General features: G+C 40.5%; 1 long non-coding RNA gene across 1 annotated transcript in view; it reads left to right on the top strand.

Moving 5' to 3' along the window:
* Positions 1 to 1063: 1063 nt before the first annotated feature.
* LOC135231265 (uncharacterized) overlaps positions 1064 to 17568 on the top strand; it is a 40833-nt gene continuing 24328 nt past the window's right edge. The window contains exon 1 of the long non-coding RNA XR_010321946.1: positions 1064 to 14256. This is a non-coding gene — a long non-coding RNA (uncharacterized LOC135231265). The remainder of the gene's footprint in view (positions 14257 to 17568) is intronic.

Raw genomic sequence — 17568 nt, 5'->3', positions numbered from 1 at the left:
TTCTTCTCTGTTTAAACTATTTCTTGAGTTCTTATAATAGTGGTCTTATACAATATTTGTCCTTTCGCAAATGGCTAATTTCACTCAGCATAATGCCTTACAGATTGCTCCATTGTTATGAAATGTTTTGCAGATTCATCACTGTTCTTTATCAATGCGTAGTATTCCACTGTGTGAATATACCATAATTTATTTATCCCTTCATCTGTTAATGGGCACCTTGGTTGCTTCCATCTTTTTGCTACTGTAAACAGTGCTGTAGTGAACGTGGGTGAGCATATATCTGTTGGGGTAAAGGCTCTTATTTCTCTAGGATATATTCCGAGGAGTGGAATTGCTGGATCGTACAGTAGTTCTATTTCTAGCTTTTTAAGGAAGCACCAAATAGATTTCCAAAGTGGTTGTACCATTATACATTCCCACCAGCAGTGTATAAGTGTTCCAATCTCTCCACAGCCTCTCCAACGTTTATTATTTTGTGTTTTTTGGATTAATGCCAGCCTTGTTGGAGTGAGATGGAATCTCATTGTAGTTTTGATTTGCATTTCCTAATGGCTAATGATCCTGAGCATTTCTTCACGTACCTGTTAGCTACCTGAATGTCTCCATTAGTGAAGTGCCTGTTCATATCTTTTGCCCATTTTTTAATTGGGTTATTTGTCTTTTTGCAGTTGAGTTTTTGCAGTATCATGTAGATTTTAGAGATCAGGCACTGATTGGAAATGTCATAGCTAAAACTTTTTCCCAGTCCGCAGGTAATCTTTTCACTCTTTTGGTGAAGTCTTTGGATGAACATAGGTGTTTGATTTTTAATAGCTCCCAGTTATCTAGTTTTTCTTCTGCATTGTTAGTAATGTTTTCTATACTGTTTATGCCATGTATTAGGGCTCCTAACATTGTCCCTGTTTTTTCTTCCATGATCTTTATCATTTTAGATTTTATATTTAGGTCTTTGATCCGTTTTGAGCTCGTTTAGTGCTTGGAGTGAGGTATGGGTCTTGTTTCTTTTTTTTTTTTTTTGCAGATGGATATCCAGTTATGCCAGCACCATTTGTTAAAAAGACTGCCTTTTTCCCATTTAACCCAAATCAGGGCCTTTGTCAAATATCAACTGCTCACATGTGGATGGATTTATGTCTGGATTCTCAATTCTGTTCCATTGGTCTATGAATCTGTTGTACCAGTACCAGGCTGTTTTGACTACTGTGGCAGTATAACAGGTTCTAAAATCAGATAGAGTAAGGCCTCCCACTTTGTTCTTCTTTCTCAGTAAAGCTTTACTTATCCGGGGCCTCTTTCCCTTCCACGTGAAGTTGGTGATTTGTTTCTCCATCTCATTAAAACATGTCATTGGAATTTGGAATGGAATTGCATTAAATCTATAGATGGCTTTTGGTAGAATAGACATTTTTATAATGTTAAGTCTTCCTATCCATGAGCAAGGTATGTTTTCCCACTTATGTAGGTCTCTTTTGGTTTCTTGCAGAAGCGTTTTGTAGTTTTCGTTGTATAAGTCTTTTACATTTCTGGCAAGATTTATTCCTGAGTATGTTATCTTCTTGGGGGCAACTGTAAATGGTATTGATTTGGTGGTTTCCTCTTTGATGTTCTTTCTGTTGGTGTGGAGGAATCAAACTGATTTTTGTATGTTTATCTTATATCCCAATACTCTGCTGAACTCTTTTATTAGTTTCAGTAGTTTTCTTGAGAATTCCTTAGGGTTTTCTGTGCATAAGATCATGTCATCTGCAAATAGAGACACTTTTACTTCTTCCTTGCCAGTCTGGATGCCCTTTATTTCTTTATCTAGCCTAATTGCTCTGGCTAGGACCTCCAGCACAATGTTGAATAAGAGTGGTGATAAAGGGCATCCTTGCCTGGTTCCCGATCACAAGAGGAATGCTTTCAGGCTTTCTCCATTTAGAATGATGTTGGCTATTGGCTTTGTATAAATGCCCTTATTATGTTGAGGAATTTTCCTTCTATTCCTGTTTTGCTGAGAGTTTTTATCATGAATGCATGTTGTACTTTGTCAAATGCCTTTTCTGCATCAATTTATAAAATCATGTGATTCTTGCTTTTGTTTTATTTATATGATGGATTATATTAATTGTTTTTCTAATGTTGAACCATCCCTGCATACCTGGTATGAATCCCACTTGGTCATGGTGAATTAGTTTTTCGATATGTTATTGAATTCCATTGGCTAGAATTTTGTTGAGGATTTTTGCATCTAAGTTCATGAGGGATATAAGTCTGTAATTTTCTTTTTTTGTGATGTCTTTACTTGGTTTTGGTATCACAGATATGCTGGCTTCATAGAATGAGTTTGAGGGAGTATTCCATCCTTTTCCATGCTCTGAAATACCTTTAGTAGTAGTGTTAATTCTTCTCTGAAAGTTTGGTAGAATTCCGCAGTGGAGCCGTCAGGGCCAGGGCTTTTTTTGTTGGGAGTTTTTTGATTACTTTTTCAGTCTCTTCTTTTGTTATGGGTCTACCCCTGTTTGTGTTAATTTAGTTAGGTGGTGTGTTTCTAGGAATTCATCCATTTCTTTTAGGTTTTCAAATTTGTTAGAGTACAATTTTTCATAGTAATCTGATATGATTCTTTTAATTTCAGTTGGGTCTGTTGTAATATCGCCCATCTCATTTCTTATTCATGTCATTTGCTTCCTCTCCTGTTTTTCTTTTGTCAGTTTGGCCACTGGTTTATCAGTTTTGTTAATTTTTTCAAAGAACCAGCTTTTGGTCTTGTTAATTCTTTCAATTGCTTTTCTGTTTTCTATTTCATTTAGTTATGCTATAATTTTTATTATTTGTTTTCTTCTGGTGCCTGAGGGTTTCTTTTGTTGCTCTCTTTCTATTTGTTCAAGTTGTAGGGATAATTCTTTTATTTGGGCCCTTTCTTCTTTTTTTGTGTGTGCATTTATTCATATAAATTGACCTTTGAGCACTGCTTTTGCTGTGTCCCAAAGGTTCTGATGGTGTTTGTATTCTCATTGGATTCTGTGAATTTCTTTATTCCATCTTTAATGTCCTCTATAATCCAGTCTTTTTTGAGCAGGGTATTGTTCAGTTTCCAAGTGTTTGATTTCTTTTCCCTGCTTTTTCTGTTATTGATTTCCACTTTTACGGCCTTGTGGGCAGAGAAGATGCTTTGTAATATTTAAATGTTTCGGATTCTGCTAAGGCTTGCTTTATGACCTAATATGTGGTCTATTCTAGAGAATGTTCCATGTGCACTAGAAAACAAAGTATACTTTGTTGCTGTTGGGTAGAGCGTTCTGTATATGTCTGTGAGGTCCAGTTGGTTGGTTGTGGCATTTAGATCTTCCGTGTCTTTATTGAGCTTCTTTCTGGATGTCTTGTCCTTCACTGAAAGTGGTGTGTTGAAGTCTCCTAGTATTATTGTGGAGCTGTCTATCTTACTTTCCAATATTGTTAAAGTTTGTTTTATGTATCTTGCAGCCCTGTCATTGGATGCATAAATATTTAATATGGTTATATCTTCTTGGTATATTGTCCCTTTAATCATTATATAGTGCCCTTTCTTATGCTTTCTGATGGATTTAACTTTCACGTCTATTTTGTCAGAAATTAATATTGCCACTCCTGTTCTTTTTTGATTGTTGTTTGCTTGATATACTTTTTTCCATCCTTTGAGTTTTAGTTTTTGTCTCTAAGTCAAAGGTGTGTCTCTCGTAGGCAGCATATACACGGATCTTGTTTTTTAATCCATTCTGCCACTCTGTGCCTCCCTACTGGTGCACTTAGTCCATTTACATTCAGCATAGTTATGGATAGGTATGAATTTAGTGCTGTCATTTTGATGTCTTTTTTTGTGTGTTGTTGACAGTTTCTTTTTCCCACTTAATTTTATGTGCTGAGTAGATTATATATTGCCCTTTCCTCATATTCGTTGTTGTTGATTTTGTTTCTTCTGGGTCTTTATTTTTTTCTTGTATTTTATTTTGATGTGCAGAGCAGTTTGTCTCCTTTGTGGTTACCTTATTATTTACCCCTATTTTTCTAAATTTAAACCTAACTTTTATTTCTTTGTATCATCTTATCTTCCTCCCCATATGGAAGATCTATGACTACATTTCTAGTCCCTCTTTATTGTTTTAATGTTGTCTTCTTTTACATAATAACATTGCTGTTCCCCTGTTTTGAATGTGTTTTTATCTTGATTTATTTTTGTGATTTCCCTGTCTGTGTTGACTTCTGATTGCTCTGCCCAGTGTTGTAGTCTTGGGTTGATAACTGATTTTATTGATTTTCTAACCAATGAACTCCCTTTAGTATTTCTCGTAGTTTTGGTTTGGTTTTTATGAATTCCTTAAACTTCTGTTTATCTGGAAATGTCCTAATTTCACCTTCGTATTTGAGAGACAGTTTTGCTGGATATAAGATTCTTGGCTGGCAATTTTTTTCTTTCAATTTTTTAAATAAGTAATCACATTGCCTTCTTGCGTGCATGGTTTCTGCTGAATAGTCCAAGCTTATTCTTATTGACTGTCCTTTGTAGGTGACTTTTTGTTTATCCCTAGTTGCTCTTAAAATTCTCTATCTTTGGTTTTGGCAAGTTTGATTGTAATATGTCTTGGTGACTTTCTTTTCAAATCTACCTTATGTGGAGTTCGATGAGCATCTTGGATAGATATCTTCTCATCTTTCACGATATCAGGGAAGTTTACTGCCAACAAATCTTCAACAGTTCTCTCTGTATTTTCTGTTATCCCTCCATGTTCTGGTACTCCAGTCACTCGTAGGTTATTTCTCTTGATAGAGTCCCACATGATTCTTAAGGTTTCTTCATTTTTTAAAATTCTTTTATCTGATTTTTCTTCAAATATATTGGTGCCAAGTGCTTTATCTTCAAATTCAGAAATTCTGCCTTCCACTTCCTCAATTCTGCTCCTCTGACTTTCTATTGAGTTGTCTACTTTTGTAATTTTATTGTTAATCTTCTGAATTTCTGATTGCTGTATGTCTATGGATTTTTCCAGCTTATTAAATTTTTCGTTATGTTCCTGAATACCCTTTTTAATTTCTTCAGTTGCTTTATCTGTGTGTTCCTTGGCTTGTTCTGTGTATTGCCTGATTTCCTTCCTGATGTCTTGAACAGTTCCATATACTAATCGTTTGTATTCTGCCTCTGGTAGTTCCAGAAAGCACTTTCATCTAGAAGATCCCTTGATTCTTTGTTTTGAGAGCTTGTTGAGGTAATCATGGTTTGTTTCTTTATATGACTTGATATTGACTGTTGTTTCCGAGCCATGTATAAGTTACTATATTAGTTTATTTTATGTTTGCTTAGTGTATCATAGCTTCTTGGTTTGTTTTGTTTTGATATGCCCAAATGGGTTGCTTGAGTGAACTAATTTGATTATTTTCACCTTTGGAGCTCTGACGTCCTGTTCCCAGATGGCTAGAGCTGTTATCAGGTATATTGGTCTAGAAGTCCATTCATTTTCTTGTGTGGATTCAGCTCAGGTGTCCAGGTAGCTGTTCATCAAGTATGTCCTACAGTCTTAGAGGGGCAGGGTTGATTGGTGTAGGTACTGGTATCTGGTTGCACCAGGGGGTCACACTCTGAACAAGGCAGGGGGCTGCGAATCATCCCCCACATGTCTCTGAGGAAAGCATGTCCCTCTTCCCTAGAGTGTGCAGGTGGGTGCGTTCTGCAGATGGACCATGGGCACCCAATGATTTTGGTTGTAAGGATTGGGAGGTACCATTTATCCTTTGACCCCTGTCACGGGTGGCTGGGTGACCTGAGTGGAGTCATTTGTCCTCAGGCCCCTGACGTGGGTAGGTGAAAAAAAAAACCCTGTTTAATAGGCAAAGCAATGTCAAACATCAAACACCCACCTCTCTGCCGCACTGCTGAAATGGTTGGAGCCTGCCTACAAGGGTCTCTTCTCCTGACGTAGGCCCACACAGGTCCATGTAGAGGGGAAAGGTACTCAAAGTCTATGTACCATTTATGCCGGGACAGAAGCTGCTTCTGTCCTGAGGTCCCACGCTTAGTGGAGCTGGCAAATTATCTTTTCCCCAGTTGCAAATTTATTCCTTCTCCAAGGCCGGGAGGATGGCTCTAGGCGATCAACAGGGCCTATCTCAAAAAACAAAAACAAAAACAAATCAAACCCACTGCCGTCAAGTCAATTCTGACTCATAGTGACCCTATAGGACAGAGTAGAACTGCACCGTAGAGTTTCCAAGGAGTGCCTGGTGGATTCAAACTGCCAGCCTCTTGGCTAGCAGCCATAGCACTTAGCCAGTATGCCACCAGGGTTTCCTATCTCAGGCCCAGGGAAATCTGCAGCTGAAGCCAGCTTGGGGTGGGGTGGGGTATAATATAAGCAAGTACTTAGCTGTTGCCGAGAGCACTGTTCGTCTCTGGTTCTGAAGGTGTGAGTAGGCTGTGTGGCTGGCTGCTTTTCCCTGAGGAAACTGCAGCTGAACACTAGCACTAGCCTGTCGCTGCTGCTCCTGGGAATGGTGCCTGAGGGCTCCCCGCAATTCAGGTCCGGTAACTCCTCTCCGCTTCTGAACTATCTCTTCCTCCCCATGCCCCTCAGTTCATTTTCTAAGCTTGCCTTTGATGTTCAGGGTCTTTGTTGTTAAGAGGGCTCGCTGGAAGTGTCTATTCTGCCATCTTGGCTCCACCTCCAGAAATCTGTGTTTTTAAAGAGCTTCTGAGGTGATCCTGGAAGTCGATGAAGTTTGAAACCCATCACTGTAGAACGCACTGTGCTCCCCAATTGTACATTTTGCTGGGCTACAATTCCCTGGTGAAATATTTTAGGGAAACTTTGCCTACAAGAATCTCGTTTTGGGGATATTTGTGATCATGATAACCTGTTAAAGGGACTGATGAACCTCTTTGACAGATTAAAAAACTAGTTGCCATCAAGTTAACTCCAACTCATGGTGACTCAATGGGTGTCAGAGTAGAGCTGTGCTCTACAGGGTTTTCAATGGCTGATTCTTTGGAAATATATCACCAGGCCTTTCTTCTGAGATACCCCTAGGTGGACTTGAACCTCCAAACTTTCCGTTAGCAGCCAAGTGCATTAACAGTTTGTACTACCCAGGGACTCCTACAACAGATTATCTTTGTTTAAACGATGAATCAACAAACCCATTTGAGGCAAAGGCGAATTTTTCCTATCCACACAACAGCTTTTCTATAACAAGTATGAGAAGATCTGCTCTGGACATTTTCTTACTTTTCCCTTTTTCGCATCAAAACATAACCACCTTGTGCCCCATTCTTTGCATAGATGCCATGAGGTAATAAGGGAAGAATGATTAGAGGAATGAATATTGGTAACGTGTTAGCTTGTTAATGAATTCCTACTTCCCAAGTAAAATAATTCGGTAATCAGCTGAAATATTTAATTTTCCATCAAGCTTGTAACTGGTGATCTTAATAGTAGAAATGTCAGACTTTGTGACCTCCTGGTAGAGAAGGAATTTAGAGGAAGGGGGGCTTTTTTTCTTTTGAAAGCACACAATGTATTAATTCAACTAATCAACCAACCAATCAACAACCCAACATCTATTGAGTGTCTACTATGCGTACAGAAATCTGCAAGGCACTGCTGAAAATCACATCTCTTCCAGTGAGACCACAGAATGGGACTGGATTAGAAGTCAGAGCTATTGTTCAGGTAGGAAATTCAAAGGAAAGGGGAAAATCAGTACTCAAGCACAGTTTAAAAGCTGGTTTGGATTGGCTGAGATCTCTCTTTGAAGGTTCCATTTTAAGTCACTTATGGATTGAATTGTGTCCCCCCAAAATATGTAATGGAATCCTAACCCCTATAGCTGTGAATGTAATAAAATGAAATGTAACATAATCACTTGCCATAATACAATCTAATGTAGTATAATCAATTAGTCAGTTGAGGTCATACCAGTGTAGGGTGGATCCTAAACCTAATCATCTCTGAGTTGTTAAAAGGGCAGGTTAGACACAGAGATGTACACACTCACTGGGGAGGACAGATGCCATGTGAGAATCACCAAGGAACCAAGGAATGCCTGGGGCTACTGACAAGGAAGGATTCCGCACAGGCTAAGTGCCTGATTTGGACTTTTAGCCTCCAGAACGGCACGAACATAAATTTCTGTTCTTTAAAGCTACCCACTTATGGTATTTGTGTTACAGGAGCACTCAGTAACCAAGATCAAAACCAAAAACCAAACCTACTGCTGTTGAATTGATTCCAACTCATAGCGACCCTGTAGAACAGTAGAACTGCACCATAGGGTTTCCAAGGCTGTAAATCTTTACAGAAGCAGACTGCCACATCTGTCTCCCGTGGAGCAGCTGGTGGGTTTAAACTGCTGTCCTTTTGGTTAGCAACTGATCGCTTTAACCACTGTGCCAATTGGTTTGTAACTAAGACAATCACCTTAAATAGGCCTATTTTAAAAAGGAGCAACCAATAACGTAATTGTTGTAGCTTCTGGAGTCATATTGCTACATTTGAATCCAAGGTCCACTTTTGCACAGAAAGTTATTAGCATTTTGTGTCTCAGTTTCCTTATTTCTAAATAGGATTGTTATATGGAATAAACAAGATAATAAGTATAACATGCTTAGGTAAGACCTACTACATAATAAAGAATCAATAAAAGCTGTTATTATTGGTGCCCTGGTGTTGAAGTGGTTAAGAGCTTAGCTGCTAACCAAAAAATCAGCAGTTTGAATCCGCCTGCTGCTCCCTGGAAACTCTATGGGGCAGCTCTAACCTGTCTTATAGGGTTGCTATGAATCGGAATCAACTGGACGGTAACGGGTTTTTTGGTTTTATTCTTAGTTTGTTGCCAAATCAGTGTCAAATTTATGAGGATTTGGGCTCATTCCTGCTGGTGGTCAGGCTGCAAACACACACCCAGATGACAGGACTCTGTGAAGAAAAGCACAATGTTTCTTGGAGTCACAAACCGTGGGTTTGAGGCCAAGCTCTGCTATTTCCTCGATGTGTGGCCTTGAATGAATCACTTAGCCTCTCAGGGCTTCCGGTTCCTGTCTATAGAACAAAGATTAAAAGGCGTATCTTGTTTGCTTCACACTTGGTTGCAAGAGTAAAGTGAAGTAACTTAGGTGAAAGCCTCCTGAACCCTGAATCACTATACAACTATAAATTATTATTTTTATCCTGCTCTTTTTTTTTTTCTTCAGGAGGAAAACCTAAGGAGCCTGAAGTAGGGCTTGGAACCAGTTCATTCTGGTTCAAACCCCTGCTGAGAATTTGCATTTCTAACAAGTTCTCAGGCGATGCTAATGCTGCTGGTTAGACATCAATTCTGAGAACCACTAGTAGAGCAGTGGTTCTCAACATTTATTATACCTAAGAATCACCTGGGAATCTTGTTAAAATATAGATTCCGATTCAGTATATCTGGGGTGGAAATGCAAACTTTCAGCAGGGATTCGAACAGGAATGAACTTGTTCAAAGCCCTGGCATGGAGTGACTTGCCCAGGAACAGAAAGTGAGTCAGCATGGGTGGGTGGTGAGGCAGGGAGGCTGAGGGACATGTACTCACTCCCCTGCTTTGCAGTACTAGCTCTAAGCTTCCAGCTGTCAGGTGTTGCTGTTGATTCAACTGAAGAAATAACAAGAAAGGTTAGGAGGGAGATGCAGCAATAGTGAAGACTGCTTTTCTCTTGGTTCCTCTTTCCCTTTCTCTCTTCCTCCCTCTTTTTTTTTTTAAATAAAAATTGTGGTAAAAGATACATAACAAAACATTTTCCAATTCAATGATTTTTACACGTACAAGTGAGTGGCATTGGTTACGCTCATCATGTTTTGCCATCATTGCCACTATCTGTTTGGAAGTTATTCCATTACCATTAACAGAAACTCAGTGCCCTCTAAGTAATGACACCCCCTTCCTCCCTCCCTTCCACCCCTGGTGACCACTAATAAGCTTTGGTCTCTATGTTGTTGTTATTGTTGTTAGGTGTCGTGGAGTCAGCTCTGACTCATAGCAACTTTATGCGTAACAGAACGAAATGTTGCCTGGTCCTGCACCATCCTCATAATAGTAGGTATGTTTGAGCCCATCGTTGCAGCCACTGTGTCAATCCATCTCCTTAAGGGTCTACCTCTTTTTTTGCTGATCCTCTACTTTACCAAGCATGATATCCTTCTCCAGGAATTGGTCCCTCCTGATAACATGTCCAAAGTAAGCGAGACAAAGTCTCGCCGTCGTCGCTTCTAGGGAGCATTCTGGCTGTACTTCCTCCAAAACAGATTTGTTTGTTCTTCTGACAGTCCGTGATATATTCAGTATTTTTCACCAACACCACAGTTCAAACGTCTCAATTCTTCTTTGGTCTTTGTACAATGAAAAAGGGAAACCGAAGAAGAATTTGTCTCTATACATTTGCCTATTTTAAATAAGTGGGATCATACAATAGTTGTCCTTTTGTGACTGACTTATTTCATTCAGCATAATGTTTTCAAGGTTCGTCTGTGTCATAGCATGTATTAGGATTTTATTTCTCTTTATGGCTGAATAGTGCTTCACTGTATGTATTATACTGCGTTTTGTTTATCCATTCATCTGTTGATGGACATTTCAATTGTTTCCACTTTTGGCCACTGTGAATAGTGCTGCAATGAACATTGGTGTACAGGCCTCCCTTCCTTTCTTTCTCATTCTTTCTCTTTCCCTTCCTCCCTCTCTCTCTTTTTTCAGTAATTTTTTCCCTTGACTATAAAGGTAAATTATTTCAGCTACCTGGGCTACATTTCTCCTCCTGTGTCCTGCCCCAGCCACTTCTGCTACACCTTGTAGTTCTTGATTTCTCTCCCAGGGCTCCTCTGGTTTTACTGCGGTAGGGTATGAGGGGCAGGGGACCTGCAGAAACCGCTTGAGCACACTCCAATGGACAACCTGGGATGGGGGAGTTCACACCCTGTAGGCAACTTGTTATCAAGGACTTGGGGGTTGATGAATAAACACTCTCCCCTTGTAAACCTTGAGGGGACAATTCTGAAGAGCACTGCTTGTGGCTCCTCAGAAGGTTCCAGAGGGCTTGAGACCTTGTTGCTCACAGCGGTGACCAACTTGCTAACTCATCATTGTATTGTCTTCCCTTCCTGTTCCATCTCCTCAGCCGCCCACTCTGACCCTAGAATCACTTATCAAAATGAACTACCTGCTCTTATGTGTTAGGCTGTCCTTTCTGGAGTGAATCCTGACGAGGAAGGCAATATATACTCATTGTGGAAAATTTCGAAAATAAGAAAAGCATGACAGAGGAAATAGACATCACCAATCATTTCAGCATCCAGGAATATGTTGAAATATTTCTACTATACATATGTACACATGATAACATAATTACAGATACATGGTTTGGCATCTTACTTTTTAAAAAGAAGCATTTAGTTGTAAGCATTTGCCCATTTCATTAAAAATTGCTTCTGGCTCTGTTTTTTATTGGCTTTATCTCCTACAATTTATCTAACCATTATCCCATTGTTGAAAATTTAGGTTATTTCAAAATTTGATGAATATAAATATCACTGAGATGAATATCATTATAGATAACTTTATCCCTATTTCTGATAATTTCCTAAGGGTAGTCTCTTAGAAGTGTTATTACTAGATCAAAGGTAATGAACATTTTTAAGTCTCATGTTGTTGTGTGCCATCAAGTCAATTTTTGACACATAGCGACCCTATGTGACTGAGTAGAACTCCCCCATAGGGTTTTCTAGGGTATAATCTTTATGGGAGCAGATTGCCAGGTCTTTCTCCCACAGAGCTGTTGGGTAGGTTCAAACTGCTAACCTTTCTGTTAGCAGCTGAGCACTTAACAATTGAGCTACAAGTGCTCCTTAAAGGCTCATGGTACATACTGGCAGTTTGCTTTCAAGAAAAGCTGTGCCAATTTACACTCCTGCCCAGGTGAGGGTAGGGTGAGACAGACATCTTCATGTACTGCTTGCAAGAGTGTATACACATGCACGCACATACATGTGTGTCATGGAGCCCTGCTGACCTAATGGTTAAAGAGCTCGGCTGCTAACCAAAAGGTTGGCAGTTGGAATCCACTAGCCACTCCTTGGAAACCTTATGGGGCAGTTCTACTCTGACCTATAGGGTCGCTATGAGTCAGAATCGATTCAAAGGCAAGGGGTTATTAAAAAAGAGAGATTTTACATACAGCCCTGCTTCCCAAAGCACAAGGTGTCTTTCACCTTGTTTGGATTCTTTCTTTTGTCCTACAGAGGCACAACTGATTTGTTTCCACCTAGGTGGACCCACAGGCAGCATCTTTTGCTTGGGTTGAGGCATATGACAGGATTGAGAAGTGGGGGATTGCCGTTTCCTAAATATGAAGCCAGCAGATTGCTGCTGTGGAATTTTGATCACGTCCATAAACATCACTTAGGTTAGCAAGCCCACACATGCACATTGCTCAAATGATATCCTTGGGTAACTCCCCTCTCCCTGACCTTCCCTTTCAGATGCATGGTTGGAATTCAGTAATCACAGTGCAACTATAGCAATTATACTGCCTTATAGGCTGTGCTCTGTGATGGCTTGTCTCCTAGTGCTGGTAGTCACCAGCCCAGGATATTATTTAGGACAATACTTGTTGAAATACTCCTTGAATCTTTGAAATAGTTGCCCTGGTTTGAGACATGCACAGTGCTGTTTTGAGAATTCTCTTCTGTGGGGACTCTTTTGACAAGAACCATGTGGAGTGAGTTCTTTGAGTTTAATTATAGCCTTACTTTCTCCGGGATGTCATTTTATGGCCATTGCAGCCCAAGGGTTTATTTCCCAGGAGTGGGAGTCAGCAACAGGGAAAGTCTGAACTAGCTGTGAGTTTGGTGACCACGTTTCACTTTCTGTGTTGGCTGTGGGGCTGAGCATAGACAGAATGGGCTAAAAGAAGGACTCTGGACTGTGTTGGATAGGGGGCCTGAGTCATTGAACCCCTGCCTCCTTACAACTCTCATTTTGCAACTGTGAGCAAGTCACTGCCTCTTTCCTCTCTGGTTGCTTTTGTCTTCTAGAAAGAAAATCCACATTTCTCCCCGTGACAGCAAGACTGAAACTTTAGTGGTGAGGTGAGGGAGAAGATTTTTGACCTGTGGCTCAGTCCAGATACTTTGGATTTTGTGACAGGAGGCCTGGTCCTACCACTGTCCCCGTGTCTTAGAACCTTCTCCTGGGCCTGGTTCCCCCACTGTCCCATTGTCTTAAAACCTTCTCCTGGGCCTGGTTCCCCTACTGTCCTGTGTCTTAGAACATTCCTCTGGGCCTGTTTCCCCCACTGTCCCAGTGTCTTAGAACCTTCCTCTGGGCCTGATTCCCCCACTGTCCCTGTGTCTTAGAACCATCTCCTAGACCATGGATTTTGGAGAAAATCCATGCAAAGAAACCTGTTTTTTCTTTGATATGGAGGCAAGAAAATTCTTTCCTCACTCTTTCTTTAATTACTCCAGATTTCTAACCATTCCCAGATCCCTATGCCATTTTCTTGGGGTGGGAGGGGGTTGAGGAGTGGAGATGAACATGTCCACTAATAACACCCTCTTTTTAGTTGAATCTTTGCTGAGATCCAGGCACATCTGGGCATCACAGGTGAACTGGAACTGTGGGTGCTGTAGACATTTATTTGCATAAGGGACCGAGGAGCCTCTGAACGGGAGAAGAAACTGATCATAAAAAATTATAACAAATCCTTGGTGTGATGGTTAAGACTGTGTGTCAACTTGGCTGGGCCATGATTCTTAGTGTTTATATGTGATCACTCCCATGATGGGATCTGCTGTGAGTAGCCAACCAGTTGAAAGGGAGTTTCTTTGGGCATGTGGCCTGTATCCAAATATAAGTGGACATTCTGGTTTTTGCCCGTTCTGGATCCTGCAGCTGCCTCCTGTTTATCTGACTTCCAGTTCTTAGGACTTGAGCTAGCAGCTTATCTGCCGATCTTGGGATTCACTGATCTTCACAGTCTGTGAGCAAGAGCCCTATTGTTCAACCTGCTGATCTTGGGTTCACCAGCCCCTGCAGCTGCATGAATCAGGAGAAGCCTTGCAGTCTTGCCTGCCAATCTTGAGATTCGTCCACCTTCACAGCCTGTGAACAAGAGCCCTGCTTTCTGACCCACTGATCTTGGGTCCATCAGCCCCTGTGGCTACACGAATTGGGAGAAGCCGCTATCCTGATCCACGGACTTGGAATGTTCCAGCCTCTACGATCGCGTAAGCTGTTTCCTTGAAATAAATCTCTATATATGTTTATAAGCTTTACTGGTTTTGCTTCTCTAGAGAACCCAGCCTAAGATACATGGTTAGCTGGGGAGGAGAAGGGACCGGAGGAAGAATCATTCAGAACACAGAATAGTAACAGCTCCTAGAATCTATTTCCCATGCAGCCCAAAAGACTTATTCCTGAATCTAGGGAGAGAGAGGGCTTTAAGTAGGAACAAGAGAGTTGTTTCATGTCTATAACATATCAGGGAAAAATGCTTTGGGACCCCTTTAATAGAGGGTAATACAAAGGCTGTGACAGGGTGGGGGTTACCACTATCTTGCCCCACCTGAGCTTAGATGTGAGGGTCTTTCCATACTATCCTGTCCTTCTGGGTAGTAAGGGCCTGACGTTCTGTTTTGGAACTTACATGTATTCTAGGCTCTTCAAAAAGGAACACAGGGAGCATTTTTGATGGATTTCAAAAAAGTTCAGCAGCAGGTGATGTCACTTCTGCAGGGGAATTCAGGGTAGTGAAGCACGCAGTCAATGGGCAGTCCTTACAGTAGAGCTGGGAAGGACAGTGAATGTGGTCCTCGGTGAGGGAGGAGCAGGCTCACCTGCATGGCCACAGGCAGTGGCTTGTGGACATCGCCGCAGCTCCTGTGTGGCTTTCTGGCTCAGACCTTCGACAATATCCAGGCATCTTTCTCTCTCTCCCTCCCTTTTTAATTGTGTTAAGTATATTTATACAGAACATTTGCCATTTCAACATTTTTCACACGTATAATTCAGTGACATTAATTACGGTCATCATACTGTATAACCATCACCCCCTAGGCTTCTCTTGAAACAGACGTGATTCAACAGATTTCAGGCTCCTCTGATTTTCCCACCTTGCTCTTTTTCCCTCTCCCCATTCCAGCCCATGTGACTATTATCTAGTCTTCCCAGGGATCTGGGTAGTCCAGGTTTTTATCTATAGTTTTTCCAACCTGTTGTTAAGGGATAAATTCTATGCTCACTGCCTTCAGAACCTTTTCTTTTCTGAAGGTGATCCACCTCTTGGAATCAAAAGTTTTGGCTTTCAAAACTGTTGTTTCTGAGTTGGGCATCACGAGACTTATTGGACAGTTAGAAAACAGAGCACTGGCAGTTCGTTTTACATTTTTATATAAGAATCCTAATTCTCTTTGAGGCAAAGTGGATCATCTGATTGACTAGAGTAAGAATCTTGTACAAGACAGGGGAGAAAGCACAGAGAAAGACATTTCAGGATAATGTCTCCCTATACAGTGGAGGGAGACACATACAGGCATTCTCTCCATAAAGAAATTGCTCAGTTTTGGCAACCCATCAGTTTTAACACTTTGGCAGCAATGCCCAGCTGTCTTGGTGAGAGCCAACTTGTTTATGAATTCATCTCAGTGTTTCCCGCTAGACCCTCAGAAATTCTCAGCAGTGGTAGGGTGGAGTGCATTTTGCAGGGGCTGAGGTCCTTCTTGAGCAGTTGGAGGCAGAACAAATCAACTTGACCTTTTACCCCGTCATCCCACTTCAACCTGTAGATTGATGAGACATGTCAAAGTTAACATGTACAGAATCAAACTCTGATTTACCCTCTGCAGATCTGCTCTTCCTCCAGTATTCTCAGTCTCAGTCTTCCAGTTGCTCTGGCTAGAAACCTTAGTCTTTGACTCCTCTCTCTCCCTCTCCCTCAGATCTAATTCTTCACCAAATTCTGTCAGCTCTACCAAATGAGAACTAAGGAGAACAAATGAAGAGAATCTAAAAAGCAAATTTAAAAACCAGTTTTTAAAGTCTGAGATGAACTAACATTTATTGACAATTTACTTAGATATGTATCTCCAAGCTCTTAAATGCTGGCAAAATTTCACAGATGTGTTGCCTGGGTTTGTATTTTCCTCCCTTCTAGCTTCTCTCCACAATTCAGGAGAAATTTTGATGCCTCTATGGTCAAAACCAAGGTCCCTGGGTGGTGCAAATTGTTTGTGCTTGACTATTAACCTAAAGGTTGGCTGTTCAAACCCACCCAACAGCACTGCAGAAGCTAGGCCTGGAAATCTGCCTCCATAAAGACTACAGCTAAGAAAACCCTATAAAGCAGTTTTATTCTGTAACCCATGGAATCACCATAAGTTGAAATCAGCTTGATGGCAACGAGTTTGGTGTTTGTTTTTGGTTATGGTCGAAACCAAGAGACATAAAGATCCTCTCTGAAGTTCACTTTCAGCACTCTCTCTGATTGTTTTATTCTATTAAAATTTTTTTTTTTATTGGGACAGGACCTAACACAGTAAAGCACAAATCTGTGCAGTTCAGTGGATTTTTGCATATGTATACATCCATGAAACCACTGCCCAGATGAAGATGTTGAGTATCACTCAACCATTTTAGATCTGAGAGACCCACCTCATTGTACCTGGTGAGTGACACTAGGAATGATCTCACCCTTTGAGGAGATTTCACCTTCTGCATCGACAGGGGTGTGATTTTTCTATTTAGGCACATTACCATGACCGTATGCTAATAAAATACATATGATAACACTCACATAATAAAACAAAACAAAATATATATACATATAGGAAGAAGAGGATTATTCCCTTATACCATGATTAAAAAAAATTAGTATTACTTAATTAGCTGATTTTTTAAAAACTATTTAAAGGTCATTTTGATCCAAGATTCTATAGAAGAATCCTGATCAAAAGGGAGAAAATACAGGATAGAATTTCAAATTCTCATGGAATCCAGACTTTCTGGAGGCATGGAGGCTGAATGAACCCCAAAAACTATTGCCATGAGATAACCTTTAAACTTTATACCAAAAATATCCCCTGAAGTCTTCTTAAAACTAAAAAAATAGGTTAGCTTCACTAGTAAGGAATGTCTGCCTTGAGTATTGTACTCTTTTAAGATCTATATTTATATGTGGGATCAAATTGACAGCAGCAACTCATAAGATTAGATAGGAACCTTAGTGGGCAGTGAGTTTATGTTAATGGGGTAGGGGAACAACTCAGAAAAGGAGGATGAGAAAGGCTGCACAACTCGAAGAATGTAATCGAGGTCATGGAATTGTACATGTAGAAACTTGAATTGGTGTATGTTTTTGCTGTGTATATTCTCAACAACAAAAATAGAAAATAAATTGTATGTATATATATAAAGTAAGGGATACTAGTTTTGAACACAGAGCCCTGGTAGCCCTGTGGTTAACAGCTTGGCTGCTAACCAGAAGGTTGGCAGTTTGAATCCACCATCCACTCCTTGGAAATCCTATTTGGCAGTTCTATTCT

Source organism: Loxodonta africana, chromosome 4 (genome assembly GCF_030014295.1).
Source record: "Loxodonta africana isolate mLoxAfr1 chromosome 4, mLoxAfr1.hap2, whole genome shotgun sequence".
Taxonomy (NCBI): domain Eukaryota; kingdom Metazoa; phylum Chordata; class Mammalia; order Proboscidea; family Elephantidae; genus Loxodonta; species Loxodonta africana.
Note: the sequence above shows the minus strand (reverse complement) of the source record. Positions and strands in the feature narration are given on the sequence as shown.